We start from the raw sequence: 12284 nt of genomic DNA, 5'->3' as shown, positions 1-12284 counted from the left end.
ACGAGTTCGTCTATGTAATATAATGTTTGTTTAATATTTTACCTCCTGTGCGGCCGTGTTTATGAAATTTTGAGAGTTGGCCAGTCGTCGGCTTCAGCCCCCACGTAGGTAGTACGGGGGTGTTCGGGATGGAATCTAAACACTCTTGACCCAATTGTTTGGTCCTTGAAGGAGGTGTTTAGCGCAACGAACCAGGCAATCGAACTATATGGCTTTATCACCCTCACTTAGCCATAGGAGTTTGACAATGAAATTTTAGGCGCAGCCCCTAGTATTCGAACTAGGGTATTGTAAACACCTGATCGGGTAAGAGCCGATTCATCGCATAATGCGGAAAAACTCGCTAGAGATTTGAAACCTCCGAAGAGCTGACCGGCTCTCGCCGCATCATGACAGTCAGTTTTCGGCTTTCTCTACTGAGGTGCTCATCCGGATAAACCAGGACACAATCGCAGTAGTTCTCCCTTTACTACCCTAGCCGATATAGCGGAACATAAGGTAGTAAGCACAGGAGCCGGGCAACCCAACTATTGACCAAAGACATGATTCGGAGCCAATGCATATAATGCTAAATTCAGGGTGCCGAACTATATTTAAAAAGTGTTCGGACTTTGGTGCCGTATTATGGGTCGCAATGAAGCCCCTCGCAGATTAAAGCGTACCAACGTGTACGGGTGCGACTTTGAGAAGATTATCAAAAAAGGAAAAAAGGGGGTAGTAAGCTAGTGCCACAGAAGTTGGGCCGCAAACTGTTTCCATTATAGTTTGCTTAATATGTCAAAGCGTATTTGTACAAGTGGTGCAATAAGCAACCGGGCTATTTAACATGCCACAACCAAGGGAGAGTTGCGTGCGGGTCCTGAAAACAGGTAGAGTGATCGTTAAAGAGACCACCTAGAAATTCCCTTGTACGCCAGTGCTTCTTGCCATCTTGGTGTATCCATCCTGTCGGGAGGACCGATGATCAGGTCGTCAGAAGAAACCTGCAGAAAAGAGACCTAAAAAGGATAAAAAGAAAAATTGAAAGTATGTGTGTCCAGGAGCGGTCGAGCCGTATTATGGATCACAAGCTAGTTATGCCTCCGTCTATGCCCATGGTATTTTGAGTGCGTAGTTATGTACGCGCGGTACGAATGCCGCCACTTGGTTGGGACTAGGACGGAGGCCAAATTGCTAGTCGAGCTCTTGACGAGCTGGGCTGTCCTGCTGCAGAGTAGTCCGGACTCGTTTGACAGTGTCCGGGAGCTCGGCCGGCGAATTAAGGTTCTGCTTGAGAAGGCCGCTCTGTACCTCTGCTGCTAACGCAGCGGTGTGCTCCTCGGTACGGAGGGAGCGTTTCGTGTTTCCATTGACTGTTATGACGCCGGGTTGTCCGGGCATCTTGAGCTTAAGATAAGCGTAGTGTGGCACCGCGTTGAAGCGTGCAAATGCGGTTCGTCCAAGCAGTGCGTGATAGCCGCTGCGAAAGGGGACGATATCGAAGATCAGCTCTTTGCTTCGGAGGTTGTCCAGAGATCCGAAGAAAACCTCTAGTGTGATTGAGCCCGTACATCGGGCCTCTACACGTGGTATGACTCCTTTAAAGGTAGTCTTTGTGGGCTTAATTCTTGATGGATTAATGCCCATTTTGCGCATTGTATCCTGATAGAGCAAGTTCAGGATGCTACCACCGTCCATGAGGACTCGCGTGAGGTGGAATCCATCAATGATTGGGTCGAGGACCAGTGTGGCTGAACCGCCATGACGGATACTGGTCGGATGGTCCTTGCGATCAAAAGTGATCGGACAGGAAGACCATGGGTTGAACTTTGGGGCGACTGGCTCCATCGCATAGACGTCCCTTAGCGCGCGCTTGCATTCCCTCTTGGGGATGTGGGTAGCGTATATCATGTTCACCATTTTAACTTGGGGGGGACTTCTTCTATCCCCCTGTGTTCGGTGGCCGGGGCTCCTCGTCGTCTTCCTTGCTTTGCGACCCCTTCTCCTTCTTCTCGGCATTTAACTTGCCGGCCTGTTTAAAAACCCAACAGTCTCGGTTGGTATGATTGGCTGGTTTGTCTGGGGTGCCATGAATCTGGCATGGACGATCGAGTATGCGGTCCAAGCTGGATGGGCCCGAATTGTTCCTTTTGAACGGCTTCTTCCGCTGGCCGGACTTAGAGCCCCTGAATCCGGCGTTGACCGCCGTGTCATCGGTATTATCACCGTTGTTTCGACGCTTGTGTCTGTTGCGTCGGGGCTTGCCGTTGCTATTTCTGGCTTCCACAGTGCCAGGTTCGTTTGCATTGTTATTGCTACGGGCTAGCCAGCTATCTTCGCCCATGCTAAAGCGGGCCATAAGTGCTGTAAGGGCTGCCATGGACTTCGACTTCTCTTGGCCGAGGTGTCGGGCGAGCCATTCGTCCCGGATGCTGCGTTTAAAGGCCGCCAAGGCTTCGGCATCCGGACAGTCGACAATCTGGTTGTTTTTAGTTAAGAACCTAGTCCAGAGTTTCCTGGCTGACTCTCTGGGCTGTTGAATTATGTGACTTAAGTCATCGGCATTCGGAGGTCGGACATATGTACCTTGGAAGTTGTCAAGGAAGGCCTCTTCCAAGTCCTCCCAGCTACCGATGGAGTTTTCAGGACTGTTCAACCAGTGTCGGGCTGGTCCTTTGAGTTTTAATGGGAGGTATTTGATGGCATGGAGATCATCACCGCGGGCCGTATGAATGTGAAGAAGAAAATCCTCGATCCATACCGCGGGGTCTGTTTTCCCGTCATATGATTCGATGTTTACAGGTTTAAATCCTTCTGGGAATTCGTGCTCCATTACCTCGTCAGTGAAGCAAAGGGGATGTGCGGCACCTCTATATCGGGCCACGTCACGACGTAGCTTGGATGGAGTCCGTCTGTGGTTCTCGGCCCGGGCGTGAGTATGATTGTTGCGTCCGGCTAGGTAGCCGTTGTCGCGTGTCGGGGCACGTCCCCGTGATCCATAGATCGATCTGTTCTGACCTGCTCTACTGTCCAAGTCCTGCCGTAGGTCATGTGTGTCCCCGAGCTATTTTATCTCTGCCTTTACGATGAGGTGGGGCAGGCTGGTGTTCGGCTTGAGTTGCCGCTTTATCCCGACCATATGGTGGTCGGTCAGCCGCATTGCGCGATGATGGTATGGGCTCCAACGCCTCATCATCGAATTGAGGTAGCAATTTGCGCTTCGGGTAACTTTTGGCTGGGCGCTTGTGGCCGTATTCCTCGGCTGCCAGGACATCAGTCCATCTATCATTGAGCAGATCTTGATCAGCTTGAAGCTGCTGCTGCTTCTTTTTCAGGCTCCTTGCAGTGGCTATTAGCCGGCGCTTAAAGCGCTCCTGCTCGAGAGGTTCCTCAGGCACGATAAAATCCTCGTTGCCGAGGCTCACCTCATCCTCAGAGAGCGGAAGATAATTACTATCCTCCGAGTCTTCGTGTATGGCCTATTCGTCATGGCTAACTTGCCCATCTTCCCGATTGTCCTGTTCGGCAGTTTGCTCGTCGGGGTCTTCTTTGTCTTCGGCACCGTCCGGAGTGTTATCGTCTCCTGGGTCGGTGTTGTTGTCTTTGCTGCGGCGTGATTTAGAGCGGCACCGTTGATGCCGACGCTTTGGTTGTATCTCAGGAGGTTCATCCTCAACCGGATCTTCCTTGTCATCGCCGCTATTCTCTTTTGGTGCATCCACCATGTATACGTCGTACGAGGAGGTGGCCGTCCATCGTCCGGTAAATGGCGGGTTTTCGGCCTGCTCCTCTCCCGCATCGTCGTCCATACCGTCGATGTCTTCGGAGCCGTAATCGAGCATGTCAGTTAAGTCTTCGATAGTGGCTATTAAGTGGGCGGGGGTGGGAAGCGAAATTCTCCGTCATCAGCCTCCAGTTCGAACCGGATATAATTCGGCTGTGAGTCCCCCGCTAAGGAGAGTGTCTTTAATGAGTTTAGCATGTCACCTAGAGGCGAGTGCCAAAATATGTCCGCGGCACTGAATTCGACGATCGATGCCTGATCAAGCTCGACGTGCGCGGACGCACATGGTTCAGAACTTGTAGCCCGAAACAGGTCCGAGGTTCCGGTGACACGGACCCCACTCGAGGTTGGGTCTGTGTGCGGCTCCGATGCCGCTGAGTCTGCGGCTTCCGTGGCGGGGTTGAGCCTCCCGTTCTCGGATGGCGCAATCTGCTCCGGATCTAGGGCCAGAGCAGTTACAGGTGCTATCTCCTGGGCATGGTCCAATGACAGATTTAAATCATGTTCATCATGGTGACAGGGAGCGGTTGCCGTGGTCTCGAATCCGTCAAAGATCAAGTCTCCGCGGATATCTGCGACGTAGTTCAAGCTTCCAAATCTGACCTGACGGCCAGGGGCGTAGCTATCGATCTGCTCTAGGTGGCCAAGCGAGTTGGCCTGCAGTGCGACGCCACCGAATATGAAGATCTGTCCGGTGAGGAAGGTTTCTCCCTGGACAACATTGTTGTAGATGATTGACGGGGCCATTGAACCTCTTGACGACGACGCAGCGGAACTCTCAATGAAAGCACCAATGTCGGTGTCAAAACCGGCAGATCTCGGGTAGGGGGTCCTGAACTGTGCATCTAAGGTCGATGGTAACAGGAGACAGGGAACACGATGTTTACCCAGGTTCGGGCCCTCTGTATGGAGGTAATACCCTACTTCCTGCTTGATTGATCTTGATGAATATGAGTATTACAAGAGTAGATCTACCACGAGATCGTAATGGCTATAACCCTAAAAGTCTAGCCTATATGACTATGATTATTCTTCTTGCCTCTACGGACTAAGCCCTCCGGTTTATATAGACACCGGAGGGGACTAAGGTTGTACAAAGTCGGTTACAGAGAAAGGAATATTCATATCAGGACGCCAAGCTTGCCTTCCACGCCAAGGAGAGTCCTATCCGGACACGAGAGAGTCTTCGGTCTTATATCTTCACAGCCCATCAGTCCGGCCCACGTACCATAGTCCGAATGCCCGAGGACCCCCTAATCCAGGACTCCCTCAACGTGCAGCTTCCAGGCCAACTCAGCAAGCACCTGCATGGTGGCATGCAGATCTTCGTGAAGACTATGCCACCGCGCCAACTCAGCAGCCAGCCAGCCAACGTGGCGCTGCGTGCCTAGCTAGTCAGCCTGGACGCGCGTCGGAGCGAGGCGAAGCGGCAATGGACGGGACGGGCTTCGTTACCGCCCCCGATAAAGCAAGAAGGACACCTAAGTAGCGCATTTAATGTGTTTTGTTCTGTGATGTTAGGCGATAAACTCGACCACCGTACAACTTTCCACCTCCTGTGTGCCACTGTGGCAGCCCCTTTTGACTATAAAAGGAGGCCCGCGGCATACTGAGAGAGGATTCGGACTTTTTGGACCGGGCACGCTTTGTAGCTAGTCCAAGAACACCAGATAAACCCAAGCTAGCAGGAGTAGGGTGTTATGCATCACTTGCGGCCCGAACCTGGATAAATCTCCCGTGTTGATCCCTTAAACCCGCTCTTTCCACAGCCCCGTGCCCGCCGACCGTACAAGGGATTCCCCGTGATCCCATAGGTGTCGTTTCCACCGACATCAATTCAATATGAGGACATGATGAATAATTTGACTGACATATACTAGTACTACTGTACTACTCCCTCCATCCGGGTTTATTAGGCCTCTCAGCATCACAAGCATGTCACTTTTTATAAGGCCTTGCTTTGGAAAGGTGCATGCATGTAACCATTTCATTGGTTGCACTGAAAGCCATTGTTGTTGGTGCCATGGCTGGAAATTAATAACTTCATGCGTGCTTTTTCATTGGATGCATGCATGTGAAAGAGTGCATTGGGAGTGGAATGGAAGAATTAATGTGAGCAAATTACTATGTGTCTTGGTCTAGGAGAAGTTGTCTTTTGGCCTAATAAACCCGGACGGAGGGAGTACTTACTAGTCGTATTTAATGTCACATTTTAACCATAGGTTTAACTAACAAAATGTCAATGCATGTCACCAAAAATTATACCATTAGAAACTATGTTGAAATACGAATCCAATGATATAATTTTTTGTGACATGCATTAACATTTAGTTAGTTCAATTTACGGTCAAAATTTGACACAAATTACGAAGGGGACCAATAAACCAGGAGGGAGGTAGTAGTACGAGTAGCACAATATACGGTATAGAGGACTACTAGTACTAGTACAAATTTAGAAATGGATTACAAAGTTACAAGGCTGTGCGACAGACTTTGTAGGCTACATGAGTAACTAGAACATGAAGGCGCGCGTTGCGGCGCTCCGTGTATTTTTAAGAAAATAAACTATGGAAGAATATATATATATATATATATATACGCAGTAAAATTGATGAAAATTGAGCTGTTGTCCCTTGGTCTAAGTAGTAAATCACATTTGTTCAAATTATTGATGTCAAATAAAATTGGACGCAAACGACATATAAGTACCAACAACAAGCATGCGACTATTTGTGGGATATAATTATCACCCTTACAGTCTTAGAGAGTGATGAGATGAAGAGAAAAACATAGCATGCGGCATTAAGGCATATAGCATACTTACACGTGCAGAGCTTCCAAGCACTCCATTAGTTGGGGATCCAAGATTCTTTGATCTGATAAAAATCAACATAAACCAGTTAGTAGTAAATTAATAAATACATTAAATATAGCATATTGGGTGGGCAGCAAATAAAAATAGTCCCGTTGTTGGGATGCCACCCAGAACCTTGGGATGCCACGTGGTTCAATGAATACAGCACATCACAAATGAAATTAGGCCATAGCAATGATAAGCGGCCAATACATGTTTAAAGATCCGCACGTGAAAACATTGTAGAGGACCAGAAGATTGGGACGGATAGGACCGGAGTCCTCGAAGGTGCACCATCATCGCGAAGCTCGCCCACGGCGAGATGCCGGCGCATCGAGGATGGACAGAGAAACTGCGGTGGCGCGAGGAGGGACAGAGAAACTGCGATGGGAGGGATAGCGCTCGAAACTGTACGACGTGGGCTGTTAGCAGCGAACTGGAAACAAGTGGGCCTTGCACGGCCCATTTAAGGAGAGAAAGTCCAGGTCATTCCGTGGAGAAGCGGCCCGCGAGATGGTACGTGAGGCAAGCAGGCGAACTAGGACAACCAGCGCTAATCTGGATCGTAGATTGAAAAATCTGACGGCTAAGACAGTCAAAACGTTGTGAAGGCTCCTAACTAGCTGAGTTATACTGTTTCTCAATACCAAATATAATTCTCATTGGACAACACTTTCACCAACAAGTACGCACTTGAAGTCTAATTGATATATATGGCTTCTGCAGAGCATCTCCATCATCATTATCAGTACATGCTACGCAAGTGAGTTAGGATACACTTGATCCTAGAAAGGTATCTGTCGGGGATATACCCCGCGGTATAAACCGCCGGATGTATGACCCGGCTGGAGCTTGGCGACTCACTGGCGACCCGCTTGGACCTGGCGGTTTACGATTCATCGGAGACCCGGCGGGCGGGTCAGATGGACGACAAGGCCCAAGGCCCAGTAGGGCGGTTCATGTGATGGTGGGCCGGCTTTAAAGGAAAGCGTAAGGAATATTCCCTTACAAAGGAAGCAAGACTAGGACTCCACTTGTAATAGAGTAATCCTAATCCTATTAGGACTAGTCATGTAACCCACCCCTTCAACATATATAAGGAGGGGCAGGGCACTGATACGTCTCCAACGTATCTGTAATTTTTTATTGTTCCATGCTATTATATATTCTATTTTGGATGTTTAATGGGCTTATTTATAAACTTTTATATTATTTTTGGGACTAACCTATTAAACGGAGGCCCAGCCCAAATTGCTGTTTTTTGCCTATTTCAGTGTTTCGCAGAAAAGGAATATCAAACGGAGTCCAAACAGAATGAAACCTTCGAGAGAGTTATTTTTGGACCAAACGTGATCCAGAGGACTTGGAGTGGACGTCAAGAAATCACCGAGGAGGCCACGAGGCAGGGGGCGCGCCCTCCACCCTCGTGGGCCCCTCGTGGCTCCACCGACCTACTTCTTCCTCCTATATATACCTACGTACCCCCAAACCATCGAAGAGCACCACGAAAACCTAATTCCACCGCGGCAACCTTCTCTACCCATGAGATCCCATCTTGGGGCCTTTTTCGGCGTCCTGCCGGAGGGGGTATTGATCACGGAGGGCTTCTACATCAACACCATAGCCTCTCCGATGATGTGTGAGTAGTTTACCTCAGACCTTCGGGTCCATAGTTATTAGCTAGATGGCTTCTTCTCTCTCTTTGGATCTCGATACAAAGTTCTCCTCGATTCTCTTGAAGATCTATTCAATGTAATCTTCTTTTGCGGTGTGTTTGTCGAGATCCAATGAATCGTGGGTTTATGATCAAGATTAGCTATGAACAATATTTGAATCTTCTCCGAATTCTTTTATGTATCATTGGTTATCTTTGAAAGTCTCTTCGAATTATCAGTTTGGTTTGGCCTACTAGATTGATCTTTCTTGCAATGGGAGAAGTGCTTAGCTTTGGGTTCAATCTTGCGGTGCTCAATCCCAGTGATAGTAGGGGAAACGACACGTATTGTATTGTTGCCATTGAGGATAAAAAGATGGGGTTTATATCATATTGTATGAGTTTATCCCTCTACATCATGTCATCTTGCTTAAAGCGTTACTCCGTTCTTATGAACTTAATACTCTAGATGCATGCTGGATAGCGGTCGATGTGTGGAGTAATAGTATTAGATGCAGGCAGGAGTCGGTCTACTTGTCACGGATGTGATGCCTATATACATGATCATACCTAGATATTCTCATAACTATGCTCAATTCTATCAATTGCTCGACAGTAATTTGTTCACCCACCGTAATACTTATGCTATCTTGAGAGAAGCCACTAGTGAAACCTATGGCCCCCGGGTCTATTTTCCATCATATTAATCTTCCGTCAACAAGCTATTTCTATCTTTGTTTACTTTGTAATCTTTACTTTTAATCTTTATCATAAAAACACCAAAAATATTATCTTATCATCTCTATCAGATCTCACTTTTGCAAGTGGCCGTGAAGGGATTGATAACCCCTTTATCGCGTTGGTTGCAAGGTTCTTATTTGTTTGTGTAGGTGCAAGGGACTCGAGCGTGGCCTCCTACTGGATTGATACCTGGGTTCTCAAAAACTGAGGGAAATACTTACGCTACTTTGTTGCATCACCCTTTCCTCTTCAAGGGAAAACCAACGCAGTGCTCAAGAGGTAGCAAGAAGGATTTCTGGCGCCGTTGCCGGGGAGGTGTGCGCCAAGTTAAGTCAAGATTTGATTTCCCAACAACGAGCTATTTCTGGCGCCATTGCCGGGGAGTCTACGCACAAGTCAACATACCAAGTACCCATCACAAACTCTTATCCCTCGCATTACATTATTTGCCATTTGCCTCTTGTTTTCCTCTCCCCCACTTCACCCTTACCGTTTTATTCGCCCTCTTTCCCGTTCGCCTCTTTTTGCTTGCCTCTTGTTGATTGTTGCCCTCATGGCTCTACCTAGATTTGGTGATCTTCACCTTAAAAGGTTAGAAGAGATTGAAAGCAACGTCAGAAGTTTTATGACTTTACAATTTGAGCATAATCATTTCTTTTAGAAATGAGCTTAAAGAACAAAAAAGCTTTATGGGGTACATGAATAAAGAGCTTCGTGATATGTCTAAGGAATTTTATGGTTTGAAATCTCAGATTGCCCATCTTGAAAAATTAATAGCTGAAATTTCGGATAAGCAGGCCACCTTAGTTAATAAGATGGCCGCCAAACCGGAATTTTTTTATGAGAATAAAGATGAAGATCTAAAAGTTATTGATGTGTCCCCTATTAAATCCTTGTTTTGCAATATGAATCTTGATGATGATGGGACTGGAGATGAGTCAACTTTAGTTAGAAGGCATCCCAAAAATTCAGAGTTTTTAGATCTTGATGCTAAAATTGGTAAAAGTGGGATTGAAGAGGTTAAAACTTTAGATAGCAATGAACCCACTATCTTGGATTTCAAGGAATTTAATTATGATAATTGCTCTTTGATAGATTGTATTTCCTTGTTGCAATCCGTTCTAAATTCTCCTCATGCTTATAGTCAAAATAAAGCTTTTACTAAACATATCATTGATGCTTTGATGCAATCTTATGAAGAAAAATTTGAGTTGGAAGTTTCTATCCCTAGAAAACTTTATGATGAATGGGAACCTACAATTAAAATTAAAATTAACAATCACGAATGCTACGATTTGTGTGATTTGGGTGCTAGTGTTTCCACGATTCCGAAAACTTTGTGTGATTTGCTAGGTTTCCGTGAATTTGATGATTGTTCTTTAAAATTGCACCTTGCGGATTCCACCATTAAGAAAACTATGGAAAAGAATTAATAATATTCTTATTGTTGCAAATAGGAATTATGTGCCCGTAGATTTCATTGTTCTCGATATAGATTGCAATCCTTCGTGCACTATTATTCTTGGTAGACCTTTCCTTAGAACGATTGGTGCAATCATTGATATGAAGGAAGGGAATATTAGATTCCAATTTCCATTAAGGAAAGGCATGGAACACTTCACTAGAAATAAAATTAAATTACCATATGAATCTATTATGAGAGCCACCTATGGATTTCCTACCAAAGATGGCAATACCTAGATCTATCCTCGCTTTTATGCCTAGCTAGGGGCGTTAAACGATAGCGCTTGTTGGGAGGCAATCCAATTTTATTTTTAGTTTTTTGCTTTTTGGTTCTGTTTAGGAATAAATAATCCATCTAGCTTCTGTTTAGATGTGTTTTGTGTTTTAATTAGTGTTTGTGCCAAGTTAAACCTATAGGATCTTCTTGGATGATAGTTATTTGATCTTGCTGAAAATTCCAGAAACTTTCTGTTCACGAAAACAATTGTTAAAAATTACCAGAACGTGATATAATACTGATTCCAATTGCAGCATATCAATAAACAAATTATTTAGGTCTTCCTATTTTGGTAGAATTTTTAGAGTTCCATAAGTTTGCATTAGTTACAGATTACTACAGACTGTTCTGTTTTTGACAGATTCTGTTTTTCGCGTGTTGTTTGCTTATTTTAATGAATCTATGGCTAGTAATGGAGTTTACGAACCATAGAGAAGTTGGAATACAGTAGTTTTAACACCAATATAAATAAATAATGAGTTCATTACAGTACCTTGAAGTGATGTTTTGTTTTCTTTCGCTAACGGAGCTCACGAGATTTTCTGTCAAGTTTTGTGTTGTGAAGTTTTCAAGTTTTGGGTAAAGATTTGATGGATTATGGAACAAGGATTGGCAAGAGCCTAAGCTTGGGGATGCCCATGGCACCCCAAGGTAAAATTCAAGGATAACCAAAAGCTTATGCTTGGGGATGCCCCGGAAAGCATCCCCTCTTTCGTCTTCGTCTATTGGTAACTTTACTTGGAGCTATATTTTTATTCACCACATGATATGTGTTTTGCTTGGAGCGTCTTGTATGATTTGAGTCTTTTCTTTTTAGTTTGTCACAATCATCCTCGCTGTACACACCTTTTGAGAGAGACACACATGATTTGGAATTTGTTAGAATACTCTATGTGCTTCACTTATATCTTTTGAGCTATATAGTTTTTGCTCTAGTGCTTCACTTATATATTTTAGAGCACGGTGGTGGTTGTATTTTATAGAAATTATTAATCTTTCATGCTTCACTTATATTATTTTAAGAGTCTTAAACAGCATGGTAATTTTCTTTAATTGTGAAATTAATCTTCCATATTGAGTTCATTGAATATCATGAGAAGTTAGATACTTGATAAGTGTTTTGAGATATAAAGGTGGTAATATTAGAGTGTGCTAGTTGAGTAATTGTGAAATTGAGAAATACTTGTGTTAAAGTTGGCAAGTCCTGTAGCATGCACGTATGGTAAAAGTTGTGTGACAATTTTGACACATAAGTTGTTCTTTTATTGCTTTCCTTATGAGTGGCGGTCGGGGACGAGCGATGGTCTTTTCCTACCAATCTATCCCCCTAGGGGCATGCATAGTAGTACTTTGCTTTGAGGGCTAATAAACTTTTGCAATAAGTATATGAGTTCCTTATGACTAATGTGAGTCCATGGATTATACGCACTCTCAACCTTCCACAATTTTCTAGCCTCTACGGTGCCGTGCATTCCCTTTCTCACCTTGAGAGTTGGTGCAAACTTCGCCAGTGCATCCAAACCCCGTGATA

Source organism: Aegilops tauschii, chromosome 5 (assembly GCF_002575655.3).
Source record: "Aegilops tauschii subsp. strangulata cultivar AL8/78 chromosome 5, Aet v6.0, whole genome shotgun sequence".
NCBI classification, from domain to species: Eukaryota; Viridiplantae; Streptophyta; class Magnoliopsida; order Poales; family Poaceae; genus Aegilops; species Aegilops tauschii.
This window is presented reverse-complemented; position numbering follows the sequence as displayed.